The sequence below is a fragment of the Amborella trichopoda genome, chromosome 3 (assembly GCF_054954075.1).
Source record: "Amborella trichopoda isolate Santa Cruz 75 chromosome 3, AtrichopodaSantaCruz75HAP2 v2.0, whole genome shotgun sequence".
In the NCBI taxonomy this organism is placed as follows: Eukaryota; Viridiplantae; Streptophyta; class Magnoliopsida; order Amborellales; family Amborellaceae; genus Amborella; species Amborella trichopoda.
Window position 1 is genome coordinate 15,851,593 of NC_142338.1, and position 13,408 is coordinate 15,865,000.

General features: G+C 36.4%; 1 long non-coding RNA gene across 1 annotated transcript; it reads left to right on the top strand.

The window, feature by feature from the left end:
• Positions 1 to 519: 519 nt before the first annotated feature.
• LOC148782770 (uncharacterized) lies at positions 520 to 3,638 on the top strand. Its single transcript, XR_016052184.1, has 2 exons — positions 520 to 1,336; positions 3,419 to 3,638. It is a non-coding gene; the product is annotated as an uncharacterized LOC148782770 (long non-coding RNA).
• The last annotated feature ends 9,770 nt before the right edge of the window (positions 3,639 to 13,408 follow it).

The following is a 13,408-nucleotide window of genomic DNA, read 5'->3' on the forward strand; positions in this document are numbered from 1 at the left end:
TTTAACACTCACTTGTAAAAAATATTAAAAAAGTATTTTCAATAAAATAAAATGATAAAAAAACCACTAAAAGATTTAAGGGGTATTTTGATCATTATATTTTATCAAAATATTATTTTTAATATTTTTATAGGTGCGCCCCAATGAGAAGATGGCATGTACCAAATTCTATATTCATACAATTTGTATTAAAAAAATTAAAAATAAAATACTCTAAGGCATCAGATCTAAGATCAAACGGTGAGTGGCTCACTTGATCAAAATTAGATGGCTAGATAGTAGGGGAAGCATAGATCTTCAATGCTGTAGGGGAAGTATATAAACATTTCCCATATGTATATATATATATATATATATATATATATATATATATATATATATATATATATATATATATCAAACGAAACCCCACCTGCGCGCGAAACCTGATTGGCCCAAAGGCCTCGAACCCAAATTTATTTTAGACCATACCCCTCTCTTCCTCGCTCGCTCTCTTCTCAGCCACAGGGCAGACACCCCTCTTCTCTCTTGTTGCCAAAGACGCGCCCAAAACCCTCTTGATCTTTCAAGCTACCAAAGACCTCTCGACCTTCCCGACTGCCACAGAAGTTGGAGCTCCGCCACGCAAAGTTCTTCGGCATCAATTCAGGTGAGCTCACCTCAAATCTTATCATCATGTTGTGACGACCCAAACTTTTCCTGGCCACTTAGAATGCATGGCGGGATAGGGTGGAAGGAAGGATTCTGCGCCGGTTGTGAAGGGAAGAAGTGCCAGCGTCGGTTGAGTTGTGATCAGCGCCGGCTGTGAAGAGAAGAAGTGCCTGTGCCGATTGAGTTGTGAGCAGCACCGACTGTGAAGTGAAGAAGTGTCAGCGTCGGCTGAGTTATGAGCAACGTCGGCTGTGAAGAGAAGAAGTGTCAGCGCCGTCTGTATTGTGAGCAGAGGCCAATGCCAGCTATATAGGAGAAGAAGTAACAGCGCCGGCTATGTTGTGTACAGAGACCAGTGCCGGCTGCGTTGGTGCAAGAGACCAACGCCGGCTGCGTTGGTGCAGGAGACCAACGCCGGCTGCGTTACTGATATGCATAGATTATGAGTACCACTTGTTAGATGCATGCTGATATGAGTGCCACTTGTCTAGATTTTAAGTCTTTTGATGATATTTGGACCACCACCCCAAACATAAGAGTAATTAAGCCTCTCCTCTCACTCACTCCACTCACTCTTCCCTCATTTCTCCCCTCTCTAAGACCCAAGGTTTGAAGAAGTGACTATTGGAGAGCAGCCATTGTTGGGTGGGTGAGAGCGAACGGAGGATTGGAGATTATTATTCAAGTAAGTAGATCTACCACCATTGCATTATAATCATAAGGATGCATAGGAATTTAAGCATGTGAAATGAGCAATGGAAGTGTATGTGATGTAGAAAATCCTTATGCCTTTTTTACTAGAATTTGAGCCTTTTGTTCCATGATAATGATGGATGTTGAAAATGAATGAATGATTCTTAGATTATGTAAGAAATGTATGTTATGTGTGTGCATTGTGAGAGAATGGTTGTTATCATGTTTCTCACCATGAAATGAGGGTTATGGAATATGTTCTTGAGACATGTTATATGTCACTGCGAAATTCCATAATTATGTGTGTTCTTGAATGAGGCTTTTGAACTATCAAATGGGGTTCGATTGACCTCAAATTTCCGCCATTGGAAACATGTACGAGTCTAGTAAAATGTTCTTTTTTTCCTACTGTTAAAATTCTTTATGAAAATGAAGTTATGTTTCAAAATGAGAGAGTATATCACTGTTGACTGTTTTCCTGGATTTTCCTTTGATGCTGCTGTAGGCACTGATTTTAACTAACCAAACGAAGTGCGTTTTTGGCCAAACCATAGCCATTTGAAAGATCTTTGAATGAGCTACAATTGTCATGGAGAAAAGTTTTTGAAATTCGTTTTAGATTGAGAGTTATTCTCCAACCTATGAAGGTATGTCACTGTGGGCAGTATTGATAAAATTCAGAAAGATCACCTTGTTTGGCACGAACTTTTGAACCACCAAATGGAATCGAAATGCTTTCAAATTTACCTTGTTAGAAAGATATATGTCTTGGATTAAACTTTGATTTTGAACCGTCACAAGTTACCTCACGGTTTGAAAGTTATAGTGATATAAAGCACAGGGTACCCCGCTGTCCACTGTACATAGCAGGGTGCAGCTAGTTAGCCCTCAGCTCTGAGAGCCTTTAAAAGGTCAAAAGGGGCCGATTTGTCTTCAAACCACTCCCATTTAAAAGGCATGAGTGTCTAATGAAAAATTAGTTATGGAAACGTCTTTAACTTCCAAAGGAATTGGGAGTTATGATCATGTTTTGACCAGATGTCTCTGCTTGAAATTGCAGGAAATGTGACATCGACACTAAGATTCTGTGACTCTGATAATGTGTTCATGTAATGTTGATACTGATATAATATATATATGATATTGTTAAAAATGTGATACTGATACTGTCTGATTCTGCTATATAAATATGGATTTGGCCACTACGTAATGAGTCCCCCATTGGCAGTGGAAACTGTGATTCTATCATATTAATATCGTTATATGCCTTGACCGCTACGTAATGGGTCCTCCATTGGTAGTAAATATTCTAATCTTGTTATATGAAAACTAATATTCTGTGATTTTTTACCACTATGCAATGGGTCCTCCATTGGTAGTGGGTATTCTGATTCTATTATATGTGATTTCCGGCCACTACGCAATGGGTCCTCCATTAGTAGTGGATATGTTGTTTATGTGACCGCTACGCAATGGGTCCTCCATTAGTAGTCGGGTATTATGTACCTCGACTCCTATGATAGGTGTGAAGTTGATATGTAACTATAAATAACTGGGAGGGTCGCACCCCCCGAATTGTCATGGGCACTACACATTGGGTCCTCCAATGGTAGTGTAACACCTGCTCGCCTAAGGCACAAGTGAAGGTCGTGTCTTGTAAGGCTTCAGCCTATCGTAAACCCCAAACGCGTTGGGGATGTGTATGTGAGTGAGGATATTACGAAGTGGGGCACCCACTTGTCATTATCCTCCCTCCTGTATGAGGGTAGAAGTCTCAAGTTACAGGATTGGCTTAGCCTGATCGATATGGCTTCTACTTCGGGAGTAATTAATCTGTTCTGCGTATCTGAATTCTGTATTTTGTAAGATTATCTGACGTTAACTGATTCTTACCCTCATTATATAGCATCCATGTGTACTCTGATATGTGACTACACTCTATAAAACAAATGTGATTTTTGATGAACTATGGGCATGTTATCATGTATATATATATAATGTTAGTCTAGAATGCAAGGGTAGTGGTCTTCTTACTGGGCCTTTAGCTCATTCCATTTTAATCTCATAACTGTAGAGTAAAGGGCGGTAGCAACTGTACCAAAGGTGGGTGGCAATTGAGGGCTTGAAGCCCGAAATTAAAAAGTTTGAAAAGCCGTCTTCTGAAGACTTTCACAGTATGTTTTGGTGATTTCAGCAGCATGACGTATACTTCATTTTGTGTATTTTGGGCCAGTAGTGCCTCTAAGAATTGTAAAGACTTTTTTATATTGAATGATTTGGTTTGATTCTTGTTTGATGAATGGATTTATTTTAGTTTTCTTTTGTGGTTTGCTCTCGATTCCGTGTTTTTATGTGTTGCGCCACTCCCACCTGAGTGGCGTTTGCGACCTCCGGTCGTGATCCCGCGTTCTGTCGCCCTCCGGCAGGGGTCAGGGAGCAAGGTCGTGACACATGTGTTTTTTATTTTTCTTGAATCCAACCCACAATTTCTGAATAAACTCCAACCCTAAATCAAGAATAAAACCCAATTTTTTTTTCAAAAAAGAACCCAAAATTTGACACAAATATAGTCCCAGAGCTCAACTGGTTTTCCTCAAGCATATGGTATTCTACCTTAATTCTCTTCTCCTCAGCACCCTGCATTTCCATTCATTAGAATCATTTTGAAAGTTTGCGTTAAGCAATGGTACGAAACAAGATATAGCAATTGAAAAAAAAACAAACTCTTATCGAATTGCTGAATATGATCTACCTGAACATCGGATTCCTCAAGTTCCTCAAAATTTAGCTTTGCAAACATATTATATTTTGCCAAACCTAGCACTGAAAAGGAAAATCAGTCACAAATATCAAATTGACGGATGACATATACAGTAAAAAAGACTTAATGGCTTAGAATTATGTTACCTCAAATATCAATGCAGGTGAATGCACCTCAAATTTGTGAATAAAGGTCTTTTCTTTTTATAAAAATTGATATTTTGTTTTATGGTATTACTTTGTTAATTTTGGTTTGATTTGTGCATTTTTTACTCATTGTTCATTAGGTCAATTGGGTGGTTTTAGTTCATTTCTCTTTGTTGTTGCTTTTTTTTTTCCATTTTTGATATGATCCTGAAGTGATTGTAGAGAAAAATTTTGAAGTGGTTTTTTGTTTTCCTTTTACAGATCAATTGCTTGTTTTTTTGTTTTTTGTTTAGTAACGTTTGCTAATACTTGGAATTAATGAGCAAAAAATATTTATTGAGAAATGAATATTAAAAAAATTCATTTTTTTAATTTGCCGTGGAGTATGAATGTGGAACGTTTGTGATCCTAAGTTGATGTTGTTATTACTATCATTAGTACTATTTTGTTCATCTCTCTCTCTTACAAATAGTACTCTCTTTGTTGCTTCCTCAAAAAATAAACACTCTTTGTTAATGTGCATATGATACTTTTTTCTCTCCCTAAATTTAGAAAATTTGACTTCAATTAATAGTTTCTATGTTTTCATTGCCTTGATAAGTTTTATTTGTAATATTTTAGCTACTTTTTGAACGGATGATCTTGGATTTATTTCTAATATATATTACAATTGTTAGGCAAATTACTATCTCAAAAAAAATTTCTTAGGCAAATTAACTTGGATTTAGAATAACATGATTTTCTGGCCTCATTTTATATATAAAAGTAAAATGAACTTTGTTTTTAAATGTTGCACTTTTTTGAAGTGCATCCTCCTAATATAGAGGAGCTATATTATATTTTGTTGAGATTAGCAGGGTTGGGCAGGACTCCTCCTCATGCGTTTAGCAAGGTTGGGTAGGACCGACCAAGGACTCCAAATACAATCCTCGAGGTTACCAGGGTGAAGACAATGTGGTAGGCCACCCACACCACATCCCATCATTAATGTTGAATTGCTTTAGTATTCATTATTGTGTTATTTTTGCCAATTAACATTCGGTCTTATAATGTAGTGGGAGGACATCCTCTGTAGCACAGTGCTCTTGAGAGATGGTATCAGGTCCAAGGACTGGGATTTGACCACTGAGGCATTCGACTACCAATCAAAGTATTATCCAATCCCATTAAAGGAGCCCCAGGATGACAATGTGAATGGTGATGGGGACATTAGAGAGAGTAGCTCCCGATTGAAGGATTAGATCCCGACACAACTTATTCCTACGCTAACGCTAATGGAGGAGGTTGGACAGTATACTATGTGTGTGTCATGGATGCCTCAACATCAAAATCTCCGTCCTCTCCCTTCAACATTACTAATTCAAAAAATGGGCATGAGTGTGGTGCTCAAGCTATCGTGGATGAAGCTTATCATGATTCTCCATCTGATGAGGACATAATTGCAATAGATGGAGAATGAGATCCTATACTTATAGATGCAGAGGCAGCCCTAGCAAGAGGTGCAAGTATCGAACCGACAATAGGAATGGCATTTACTGACAAAGATGAAGCTTATGATTATTATAATAAGTACGCAAAATTGATAGGGTTTGGTATAAGAAAGGGAATGACCATATGTAAATATGGTGGAAGAATTAGTCGGATTTTAGAATGTTGTAGGCAAGGTTTTCATAGTGAGATGTATGACGGAAGTGAAAATGCTCAACGCCACACAAAATGTGGATGTCAGGCAAAGATCCACATTAAGAAGGATGAGAAGAATAGATGGATTATTGTGAAGGTTGTAAAAGAATATAATCATACTCTAACAATACTCAACATGACTAGATTCATTTGCTCTCATCGAAAGATACCTAACACATTGAAAGGTGATTGACACATTAGAGTCTTCTATGGCTAAGTCTAGGGTTATGATGGATTACCTTATTGTAAAGGTCGGTGGGGCAGAAAATGTCTCTTTCATTGAGAAAGACCTTAGGAATCACATTATTAGAAAAAGAAAACAACTGAAAAGGAAGGAGGGCAATATTGTAATGAATTGGTTGCATACGAAGAATGAATTGGACCTTAACTTCTTTTATAGAGTTCGACTTGATGAGATGGGGAGGTTGTTTGGTGTTTTCATACCAATTTTTTAATGACGTCGTAACCTTTGACACTACATACCAAACAAATGAATACAGTATGCCCTTTGGCCCAATCCTTGAAGTTAATCATCACGCTAACACAATTTTTCTCGGATGTGCTCTCATCTTCAATGAGACTGCAGAAACCTTCATTTGGTTATTTGAGAACTGGCTAGAGGCATTGGGAGGCCGCCAACCAGGTAAAATTATCACTGATCAGGCTTTAGCTATAACAACTGCAATTAAGACAATTTTCCCGAATACTAATCATCACTATTGCAAGTGGCACATCATGGGAAAGTTTAAAACACGTCTAAGCCATGTTGAGCGTGCGCACCCATTATTCTTAGAGGCATTCGAGAAGTGTATTGCGACCGTTGATTGGTTGGCCATGATTCAAAAATATGATCTTCAAGAAGAAAGTTGGCTCAAGTGGTTATATAGTTGTCGCACTCAATGGGTTGATGCATACATAGCTGATAGGTTTAACATGAAAAACACACAACGAAGTGAAGGCTTCAATTGTCATTTAAAGATGTCTGTCACTTTTGGTATAGGTTTGCAAAAATTCATGAATTCTATTGAAAAGTTGCAAAAAAAGAAGTTCATCAAAGAAAAAGAAAAAGACAGTAAAGATCTTACATCCACACCTGTTCTAAAGACAACCTTCCTTATCTAGGAGTACGTAGCAAAGATATACACTCAGAAAGTATTTAGAAAGTTCCAAAAAGAGGTGGTAAGGCCCTCAAATTGCCTTAACAAATTAATAGAAGGCAATGATGAATTTGCCAATATAAAGTGGAAGACATTCACGGTGTTCCAATCCCTCGGACGGTTACATTCATTGAATCAGAGAAGAAGTGTACATGCATATGTCATTTCTTTGAGCATATTGAAATCCCTTGTTCACATATGCTCAAAGTGTTCAACATGAGGAATATATTGAAGATCTTATCAAACTACATTTTGAGTCAGTGGACAATGGATGCGAAGAAGGGTCTAAAAGACAAATGTTGCGCTAGTAGTTTAACTATCTCTAAATTTTCGAGTTTCATTCGACGTCATGAGCTTTATGACCTTGTGAGAACAATTGTAGAACCAGTATTAGAAAATGATGATCTATTTGAAAAAGTGAAGTTGGATTTCTCCAAGTTAACTGAGGAGGTCAATGCAACAAGAGAGGCTTTGTTGAATACTCATGCACCATCTGCCTCCACTAATTGTAATGTCGTTGAATATGAAGTATGTGGCAGTATTAGATTAGTTGATGCCTCCCCCCTTGTACTCGATCCACCACGCGCACGAGCAGTTGGACGACCAAGGATTAAAAAGATAAAACCTTCATGGGAAGAAGGGCCAAAAGCTTCTACACAAAACAAAACAGTCAGATGAAAGGCCACCCACTGAAGGGAAGTATAAAGTTTACAATAAGAGTGGACATGACAAGCGTAACTGTCCGGTGAAGGCGCGTGGGATGTACGTGCTTGTTTGGTTTATGCAATGAACATAATACACATAATTGTTTCTATTTAGTTCGAGTTTTCATTTATCTTCTGCTTTACATATTGGACTTACAATACATCTTTCTCTTATAGAGCTACTGAGGACCTCAAACCGAGTTGAGGCCATGACAAACGAAGGGGCAGCAATTGCACAGAGGATATGACTAATTGTGAGACTGCATTTGCATTGAAGATATGGCAACTTGTAGGGTTCATTTGCACATGTATTTAAAGATTTTTTTTGTATTGACTAATATTTTGAATTTTGGAGACATATGAAAACCCATTCTTTTAGTTGACTTTGGGGGTTATGTGAATATTCAATGAATATTGCAGGCATGTAAAATGCCTATTTATGGGGCATGTAAAGGACTTGACTAATTTTTTAAATTTTGGAAACATGTAAATACCCTTTTTTGTAGTTGACATTGGGGGTTATGTGGATATTCAATATTCATGTAATTTTGCAGGCATATAAAGGACCTCTTTATGGGGGCATATAAAGGACCTTTTAATGGGGCATCTGAAGAACCCATTGTGAAAAAAATGGTAATGTATGAGTGACATTTCTCTTTTTGCATGTATGTCATTTATGTGTGCCATGTTCGTTTACTTGGATAGTGAAATGCATTTATATCCCCATAGTTCTCACTTTATTTTATTTTTTATGTTGAGCGTTTGATACATTCGTAAAACTTGTATTAGAGACCACTAATTCAATAACTCTTGTATTGTTCCATTGGATTTGAATAAAACATCTCTCTCTCTCTCTCTCTCTCTCTCTCTCTCTCTCTATATATATATATATATATATATATATATATATATATATATATATATATATATCATCTCAACCCAAAAAAAAATGTCAAAAACTGAATAATATCATAAACCAGATAACTTCATTCACAAAAGATTACCATTAATTAAACAATGATCAGTTACAATCATTTACAAATCACTAAAAAGATACAAGGAGGTTAAACACCTCATGAAATAGAAAAAAACCAGATACAAATGAAGGTTCAAAAAAGGCAACCCAATTGAGTTGGATCAATGACCAACAATTTTATTTCTTTTTGCTTCTTCAAGTTTCATGAACTGGTAGCAAGAAGAGCTGAAACTGAACTGAAGCTACTACACTCCCCTATTTGACATCACTCTTCCATTTGAATGATGCAGCAAGCCGTCACCTTTGAGCATTTATTCAAAGGCCTTATTGATCTCTGAGAATGGGACTAAATGTGTGATGAACGTCTCCATGTGATGTGTACCTTTTTCATGTATTTGAACACAACAGAGGGAAGATCAGAATGTGACTTATAATTATGAACATCTTGCACAAAGCAGTTGACTGAGAATTTAATGTTGTCAAAAAGAAAAAGGAAATGCATTTTGTAATCTATTCTCATTTATATTTTAGGGATCTTATTAAAGAGAAATCACCACTAACACAAAACTTATCCATTCAACCAGCAGTTACCATTCACCATTAGCATAATCAAACTATTGAATAAAAATGAATGTAACAAGAAGTCCATTCAACCAGTAGTAACTATGAGAAATTAATAACCCATAAGAGAGAAATTATCAAATGAGGCCCATGAATATTTTAGAAATCTACAAAAAACTCAATAAAAAAAAGCTAAAGAGAACCAATAAAAGGAAGAAAAACTCCAGGGAACTTACCAGTTGAAAGTCAAGGTCTTCTGTCGAAATCAAAAGCCCACACAGCTAGCCAAAGAAAATAGAAGAGAAAGTAATAGTTGAAGGAAAAAATTAGTGAGACTCTACAAAGTATTGCTGAAGTTTTCTTGGATGCTTTTGTGGACAATGTCTTTCATTTCATCAAACAACCCATGCTGATTCAGGTATGGTGGATTCTCCCTTATAACTAAATTGGTGGCATGTTTAGTTTAATGGTTGTCGGGTTAAAAGAATTCGTGTGCGATTGGATAACATGGTAGTTGAGCTAGAAGCTCTGGCCATTGAATGTTAATCCTTTTGAATACATTATCTGCCAATCTATTAAAAAAAAAAAAAGTCATAAGATATACTTCTGAGTAGTGTTTCCAATATTGGAAACAGTTCCTGACTCTCCAGGGATCGATTCTGATTCAATCCCATCCGACTTGGGTGATTCCCTCGCTGGATCAGTCCATATTTAACAAAGAAAGTAAACGGATAAGCCAATAAGAAATTAAAAGAGGAAGTTGGCCCTACAATGAGTAATACAAAGAATCAGCAATTATTCATCTCAGATAAATTAAATGTTGTCCATATCTGTACCAGATCCCAAATCAAAAAAGTAAACGACACCTCCAAAATATGGGCGAAAATGTAACTTCATATAAAACAAAGCAACTTCCACAGGAATGTTTACAACTAGTGGAGGAGGACTTCCATTGTAGATTCATTTCTGTGTATCTGTAAATTGACAACATGGGATGTAGATACATTGTAAGCTTAAGAATTGGCGCAACATAAATTTGGGATCATTATTTTCTCTTTCAAGATGTGATTGAAGAACTAGCATAGATAAACCAATTGTCAACTACTTCACAAAAAAAGGCCATACTTGTGTATTGCTTCACCAGAAACAGAAGATTTGTACCAGTGACTGATTCACAAGCTCCTGGTTTTTTATATCTACTAGAACCTAGGTTTCCTTTAAAGTTAAAATGATCCCTTGTTTCATTTATAACTTGCTGCCAACAAGCATTGAAAGTAACCTTGGAGTAAGATGCTCCAACAAGGGTGAAGCACAACCACAAAGGCTCACATTGAGGAGAACTAGGCTCTTAGAGAAGAAAGCATTCATGAATGTTTGAATCGAAGTAGGATAGCATGGATGGAAAATCATAATAAAAATCTCAGTTTCACTTTTAAATTTTAAAGAAATATCCTTCCCCTTTTATTTAGAAGAATCATAAAACAATATTTTTAACGGTTTAGTTTTCACCATAATCACATACAAATCTTAAGCATTGTTTGGTTTTCATTCCTTAGTCCTAGGAACCCTATTTTAGGTAATCGTCATGATCCCAAAACTAGTGTAGTGATGCATTCCTAATTATTATAATTCCTGCTCGCGTGAGTTCAGCCTGAGTATTTTCCCTTTAGGTTTATTCGTATTTTAATGCATGAATTGAATCTGAGCATTGATGGCTGCAAAACAGTCACAAAACTAGATATAGAGGAAAAAGAGGAATGCCTCTAAGCAATGTAATGCTTTAATAAGAAATGAACAACATTCGATATAGAGGAAAAAGAGGAATGCCTCTGGCTTGAATACATTATCTGCCAATCTATAAAAAAAAATAGTCATAAGATATACTTCTAAGCAGTGTTTCCAATATTGGAAACGGTCCTGACTCTACAGGGGTCGATTTTGATTCAATCCCATCTGACTTGGGTGATTCCCTTGCTGGATCAATTCATATTTAACAAAGAAATTAGAAAGAGAAGCCAATAAGAAATTACAAGAGGAAGTGGCTATTCAAATATTGAAGTTTTTTGAAGTGGCTATTTAAATATTGAAGTTTTTCTTGTTCGTCAACTCACTCTTTATTAGTTTCTCTTTTACTTTTTCAATGATGTATATAAACAAGCACCAATCCCTTATTTGGAGAAATGACTGCAATGCAATCCATCTTTGGAAGATCAGGTGCTATTTGGGTAGAAGGTGATGATTGCTCCATGCATTATCTTTCCACAAGGACAGCAAAGGGAGTTGGAGCCTTTCATATTAAAACAAATACATTGACTCTAATTCCTTTACGTTAGAAAGGGAAAGAAATAGACCCATGTTTCTTCCTATTGTAGAAGACCAACCTGCTGCAGTTTTAGTTGGTACACGTCTAAATCAGGCAAACCATCCTAATTTAGATCATTGAGATCAACATGTTTAAATTAGAAATACCCAAAAATAAAGAAGGAGAGAGAGAGAGAGAGAAACTTAAATTAGAACTCCACCTGAACAAGCTTAAAAATCCTGTCTATCAACCTTATTTTCATTTGATTTCTTCAGTTGAGATTCAACCAGAGTTTTTTTTTTTTAATTTCTATATCTTATTCCATACGCTTGAGGAAAACCAGTTAACCCAATGAACGATGAGTCAAAAATGCACAAATCAAACCAAAATTAACAAACTAATACCATAAAACAAAATATCGATTTTTATAAAAAAAAAAGGAGCTTTATTCACAAATTTGAGGTGCACTCACCTGAATTGATATTTGAGGTAACATAATTCGAAGCCATTATGTCTTTTTATTGTATATATGCCATCCGTCTATTTGATATTTCTGACTGATTTTCCTTTTTAGTGCTATGTTTGGCAAAATATAATATGTTTGCAAAGCTAAATTTTGAGGAACTTGAGGAATCTGATGTTCAAGTAGATCATATACAGCAATTCAACAAGAGTTTGTTTTTTCTTTTTTCGATTGATATATCTTGTTCCATACCACCGCTTAATACAAACTTTCACAAAGATTCTAATCAATGGAAATGCAAGGTGTTGAGGAGAAGAGAATTGAAGTAGAATACCATACGCTTGAGGAAAACCAGTTGAGCTCTAGGACTGTATTTGCGTCAAACTTTGGGTTCTTTCTTGGAAAAAAAATAGGGTTTTATTCTCGATTTAGGGTTGGAGTTTATTCAGAAATTGTGGGTTGGATTCAAGCAAAACAAGAAATACATGAGGATAAGATTTGAGGTGCGCTCACTTGAATTGATGTTGAAGAACTTTGCGTGGTGGAGCTCCAACTTGTGCGGCAGCCAGGAAGGTCAAGAGGTCTTTGGTGCTGTTTTTGATAGCCTAAATGATCGAGAGGGTTTTGGGCGCGTCTTTGGCAGCAAGAGAGAAGAGGGGTGTCTGCCCTACGGCTGAAAAGAGAGCGAGCGAGGAAGAGAGGGGTATGGACTGAAATAAATTTGGGTTTGACCCTTTTGGGCCAATCAAGTTTCGCGCGTAGTTGGGGTTTCATTTCATCACACCCCTTCGTTTTATTAAATTGAAGCAAACAGTGATAATAGATAGGCGAAACCACTGTTCCCATTCACCTATAGGCGTTGGGAAGAGTTTTCCTACATATATATATATATATATATATATAAAGACATGCCTATAGGCGAAAATGAACAGTGATTTCACCTACCCTCATCACCGTCTAAAGTTCGTCGCACGACCACGATTATCCGGTAGTGTTTCATTTTTCATTTTTTTTCTAAAATCAGAATGATTTGAAATTTGGAATGTGTGTTCATAAAAAATAGGTAAAACTACTAAAAATATTAAGAAAAATATTTTTTTTATGAAAACAATTGACCAAAATACCCTCAAAAAGTTTGGGGGTATTTTGGTCATTGTTGTTTTTATTTTTTATTAGGTGTGCCTCACTACGTTGTACATACGCTCTAAATTCCAGATCATTCTGATTTGGAGAAAAAAATTAAAAATAAAACATTATCGGATAATCATGACCACGCGATGAACTTTGGACGGTGATGAGGGCAGGCGAAAT